Genomic DNA, 6,000 nt, shown 5'->3' with positions numbered 1-6,000 from the left:
ACAATGCCTCAAGACATCTGCTAATCCAGAAACCCCATGGTTCTTCTAATACTCTCACACTTTCCCATAAAGCATGGTGAGCTTCCTTCCCCCACCCACCAAATGTTCCTGTATAGGCTCCAGCTGAGTTTTGCCATATATATCCTCCCCGCAGCTGCCTGGTGTGTGTCTCTCAGGCTGCTGGCCTCTCCTTCACAAGAGTTGGGGAAATCACATCTCATGGAATCCTCTTGCCGGTTGGTCGCTTTATGTCAGCTCTGCGGAAGAGAATGCCTGGACCGTGAACCCAGAGGCTAGGGCCAGTGGCAACAGTGGTAACAGATCCTTCTCCCAGTCTGTAGGAGAACAAAGGGACATTAAACTCCACCTTATCATCACCCTCCAGGAGAGGATGCCATTCTACAAAGAACAACAACAACAAAAAAATCTCATCCCCACTAGAGATGAGGAGAAATGAAATTAGCCTTCGTACTCCACATTCTGGGGAAGAATCACCAAAAGCTAGTTAAGGGCTTGGCATTATGGGAATCAGGCCGCATTCTGACCACAGGCTATATGAACTCTTAGTTGGCATACCCATTCTGTGGTTGATTTTGGCCAGTCAAATCAGGTCCCTCCTCTGCTCAGAAATCTTCCAAATGGCTTCCCATGTCACTCAGAGGAAAGCTCAAGGTTTACCACGCCCTCTGTGTGTCTCCCCCAGCTCCAACCACACTGGCCTCCTTTGCTCTTCTTGGACGATGCCTGTAGACCTCCCCTCCAAGGGCCTTTTGCCTGCTGAGCCCTTGGTTCTTCACTCTCTCACTTCCTTCAGGCCACTGCTAAGCTGTCACCTCAATGAGAGGTCTTTCTTCATGACCCTGTGTAAACACCCCTCAACCTGCATGCCCCTCGTGATTCTCTATTCCTTTATCTTATTTTCTTCTTTCTAGCATGTGATACCCGTAGGTGTTTCACATATTTATTTGTTGATTATCTGGCTTCTTCCACTAGAGTGTAAGTTTCATGAGAGCAGGGACTTTTTTTGGTTCATTCTTCACCCCCATGGTCTGGAACACAGCAAGGCATCCAGTGATACTCATGCATGAATGGCCCTACCCTTAGGCATCCATATTAATGACATATGATCACTTGCCTGGAGCCAATGAGTAGGCAGTGCCTGAGCAGACCATGGAGCTTCTTGCCCTCTGGCCCAGCTCCTCTCCTATTTTCCAGAACTCCAGCTTTTCAAATGACTACTAGCATAATCCGAATTCAACTGTTTCTCTGCCAACCAGCCTTTTCCTGTTCTTCAGCTTAAGGAATAGACATCAGAACTCCTTCCAGCATGAAAAAACCTCCCCAGCTCTCAAATAAGCCAAATGGCCTCAATCTTTTGGCCACTAAACTAAAACATTTAATTTGGTTCTTCCTTGTGTGAGCGAAGCAGTCCTTTTAGAAAACAAACACCTGCCTCACAGTTGTTGAGCCAACAGGTTGAATTTTCTCTGAAGGATAATCCAACTTGCTAAGAATGGACAAATAATTCAGAAATGAAAAGCCTGTTACTTGTCTCCTCTGTTTTGGAGTCCCACCAAAGAGGGAACTCACCCCCTTCCCCAAACCCAGGGAAGCAGAGGCCCTCATAAGACACAATGCTTCAGTAATGCTGGCAGAAGCTATGCAGGTTTGCTTTCCATCCTATTGTCTTATCCTGTCAGCTCCCTCATCTCCCAGAATCCAGGCTCAATAATTTACAGCAGAAAGACGTTTAATAAATAAACGGCCAGATTGGAGCTGTCAGCTCTGCACAATGGGGCTGTTTGCATCTTTCCCTCGGCCTCAGCACCCGTTCTCTTGGCTTGCTTTGGCTAAAACAATCCCGTTTGCTATTTTCATAAAATTAATTCCTCTGCAGTTTCTATTAATCAGAACATTCTTTGGAGAGAATTATTCTGGGATTTCATCACCATTGGAGTTCAACTGTTATGTGAATCTGATGAATTTTTATCACCTCTAGGAGTGGCAGAGAAGGTAAAAAACTTGGGTGGGCTGAGGTAAGTGGGCAGCAAGTTCTCCCTTCATATCCTCTGAGGTCTCACAGAACCCAAAACAGTCTCCCCTGTCAAATATCTGAGCAGCTTTCTCCCACAGACACATCTCTTTATGTGTGTGTGTGTGTGTGTGTGTGTGTGTGTGTGTAATTCTGAATCTTCTTGGGGTCATGAGCTCTTAAGAATATGAAGAAAGCTATGTATACTCTCCCCAGAAAAGCCTACATACACACATAACCACTAAGCCTTCCATTCAAAGGGGTCTGTGGACACAGACCCTTCTCTCCCTGCACATATGGCCCATCCATGGACTCCACACTGATAACAGTGCATCCTGTGGCTTCCTAATCATCCTCATCTCCCTGAAGAAACTTAGACTGGAATAGAAACTCAGCCACCTCGGAATTCCTTTACTGAAGGAGAAAAAGAGATTTTTTTTTAAAAGAGAAAAAGAGCATAGAAGTGAGAAAGTTTCTCATTATGGTCAAATACATTTTGAGAAATGAGGAAAAAAAGGAAAAACAGAAGAGAACTCATATTGGCTGAAGAAACGCAAGTGCAAGGATCCATCAGCCGATTATGGTACACTGTATTTGTCTAGATGGGACATGGGATCAGAATTAGGAAAGATATGATGAAGTCTCCTTCCACCAGACTATACAACACCTATCCCATCCTAAGATAGATAGGCTCTACATGAGAAAAGACACAGCATGGATGAAAGAAATTTTGGACCAATGGAACCAGGATTCTAATACCAGCACTGTCCACAAACTATGTGGTTTTAGGCAAAAAATAATTTGTTTCTATCAATGTTAGTTTTCATTTTGTTTTCTATTAACATGATTTCCAAAGTCTATTTCAGCTCCAACATTTCATGGGACCTGATTCATTAGAGACCTCTTAAAAAAAAAAAAAAAGATTTTATTTATTTATTTGAGAGAGAGAGAGCATGCATGAGAGAGAGAGAGCGATTATGAACAGGAGGCAGAAGGAGAGGGGTAAGAAGATTGCTCCTTGAGGAGGGAACCCGATGCAGGACACTGGGATCATGACCTGAGCTGAAGGCAGACGTTTAACTGACGAGCCATCCAGGCATCCATCATTAGCGACCTCTAAGATAGTTAGGCTCAGAACTTTTTCTTAAGGGCCCAGCAGTAAATATTTCAGGCTTAGGGGCCATACAGTCTCTATATTAACTACTCAGCTGTGGGTGTTGTAAAGTCGAAGCAGCCACAGACAACCTGTGAGCATACCTGTGTTCCAGTAAAACAGACTCGACACCGAAAGACTTGATTTTCATATGGTTTTCACCTTTTGTTTTTTCCCCAAACCATTTAAAAATGCAAAATTCATTCTTAGCTTATAGGTCATACACAAAATAGATGGCAGGCCAGATGAGGTCCCCACACCATAGTTTGCTGACCCCAGGTCTATAGCATCAGGTAAATAAATATTATGACCTGGAACATCATGCTGTTAATTCTGGATGACCTTGGAAATCCAGTAACTTGGGTTTAACAAGTGACAATTGTACTGGGGGAAATTTTTGTTTACCCAGTTTCCCAATTAGCAGAATAGAACAATGGTAGCTTTTGAGTCTCAGCTAATAACCAACAATTACTTAGGTTTGGGGTACACTTCCAGACATACAGAAATGCTCAAATAACCGCACATGAGAAAATATATATAAAAAAATTCAGGACTCTCTGGCAGAAAAGTTTTGACTATAAAGTGAACATGAAAATTTTATGCCTTCTGCTAAATCACTCCTTACCTGCCATAGTCTTTTTGCTACCTCAGACAGCATTAAAAATCATTTTACACATTGAAGAAAGAGTCAATTAGGCCCTGGTTTGTGTTGTTATTGCTTGAACTTTCTGGTTTGTTTAGGAGAAAAGGAAATTGTAATTAAACAAATGATATGCATATACATATGGTGCCTAATACATTCTACAAGTACAAAATTAACAGTACATATACAGCAGAGATGTGGAGCAACGTGGAGAGGCACTGTATTACACTTGACAGAGGAGACAATTTTTAGAAGGAGAAAGGTTGGATAGTCAAGTAATCAATCTTCTCTAGAGTGAACTCTGATTAAGAGATGGCAAAAGATGGAGCACTATGGTGACAGCACTTCTCTCAATTTCAGTGAGAGGGTAGAATATCATTATTTAATCAGAAAACTAATACCTCCTCCCAGTTAAGGGGTAAGATAGAGGTGGGGCTCCAGGGGAGGGTCCCTTGATGTGAGAGGAAACCTAAAATATTATATCCATCTGGAAAGATGTAAGAGGTTCAGAGTGCCTTCTCAGTCATGCCTTATTCTTAATTTATAATTTAACTGAAGTCAGATTGATCATTTGAAGTATAAGAAGGTTAACTTTCCCAGTCTTGAACTTCTGAACACTTTCTCCCCAAAACATTAAGAAATCAGAACTGGTTCTAACCAGTTGGTCTAAATGGTGTTATTTTCCATTATTTGTCTCCACTCTGGCTTAGACCAGTCTCCACATTATTCCCCAGATACTCAATGCTCATTCATGTCTCATTCTCTTTGTTCAAACTGTTTTCTCACCCTAGATTCCCTTCTACCTCTGTTCTACCTTTTCCATTCCTACCCACATGCCAGGTCCCAGCATTCATGCTAACTATACCACAAAGACCCCCAATTAAATCCAGCCAAAAAACTATTTTCCCCAAAGAATATGGGTGAAGAAGTGCCCTGAAAACTACAAAATGCTCTGGAAATATGAAGTATTATTATTATTATTATGGAGGGCAATTAAGTTTAGCTCATATTATATCTTGCCTTAACGTATTTCCTAATGGTTTCATATGCTGTTGGCAGTAACAAACCACAGCCTACTAAGTATTCACAGGAATCACACAGTATTTTCTGTATCCTTATAGTCTCTACCAGTGCTTAGTCACAGTTAACACTCGATTCCAATGAAATGAATTAATCAAAATAATGGCTTTCTTAACATCAGAGCTCTGCATTGGCCCAAGTGGTTCAGTTGTTAAACAAATAAGAAGTAGTTTGTTAGGACATATGACTGCAAATGAAACCTTAAAAGTAAATTTGAGACTTACATTTAATGGAATTCAACCATCTTCTTCCATTTTACCCATAAAGCTATGACGCAGGAGCTGAATTCCCTAAATCAGAGTTTTAGTGTTTCAGGACTGAATAGTTTGCTTCATGATGTTTCAGAATGTTGTCTAAGGTCAAAGATGCAAGTACTGCAGTTCTCAAATTTGGTATTGTTTATTTTGAGTGTTGTCTGTTTTCCCTTCCTGATTCAGCCGTGGAGCGTGCATCCTCTGTCCTATTTCCATTGGTTGGCCTGATTTATGGATATTTTGGTCTAACGGGCCATACAAAGCTTTGGAACAAAATCACGGCGAGCTTTAGTTTGCAGTTAGGTAAGAGCAGTCGGCTAAGGCATGGACAGTTCCAGCTGCCTGGAGGTGTGGCTACTGATTTATTTGACGGACCCTTGCCTCGCTTCTTCAGTCTGTCCCATGAGAAGAATCATTCTTGCCACAGTCTACTTCCTAAGGCTAACGGAAGAACAGCTCCAAATAAAATAAGGCGAGGCAGGGATAAACGAAAATCTGACGCTGGTACATACAACTTGTGCTTCGGACTCGGTTCCGTCCGGGGGTGGGATGGGGTGGGATGGGGTGGGAGGTTTTAGGAACCCTCAATGTCAGAGCCTGACCTCACCTCTCCGAGGCCTAACCTGACTTGCCCCTGGAGTCCCACCACCCACCCAAACCAGTGGGTCGGGGACTGAGATGTCCATCAGACTCCGAAACAGACATTAACGTCTAAACCGCTGTACAAATCTCGGACTTCTAGACTAGGCGAAGGTGTTGCCTTCTTCCGCTTCACAACCTCGCTGTAGTCTCCATAGTAACAGCGAGGGAGGCCGGGAGAACGCCTAACAACCCGCCC

Source organism: Mustela lutreola, chromosome 1 (genome assembly GCF_030435805.1).
Source record: "Mustela lutreola isolate mMusLut2 chromosome 1, mMusLut2.pri, whole genome shotgun sequence".
Taxonomy (NCBI): Eukaryota; Metazoa; Chordata; class Mammalia; order Carnivora; family Mustelidae; genus Mustela; species Mustela lutreola.
The sequence above is the reverse complement of the archived record's forward strand: the minus strand, read 5'-3'. Positions refer to the sequence as shown.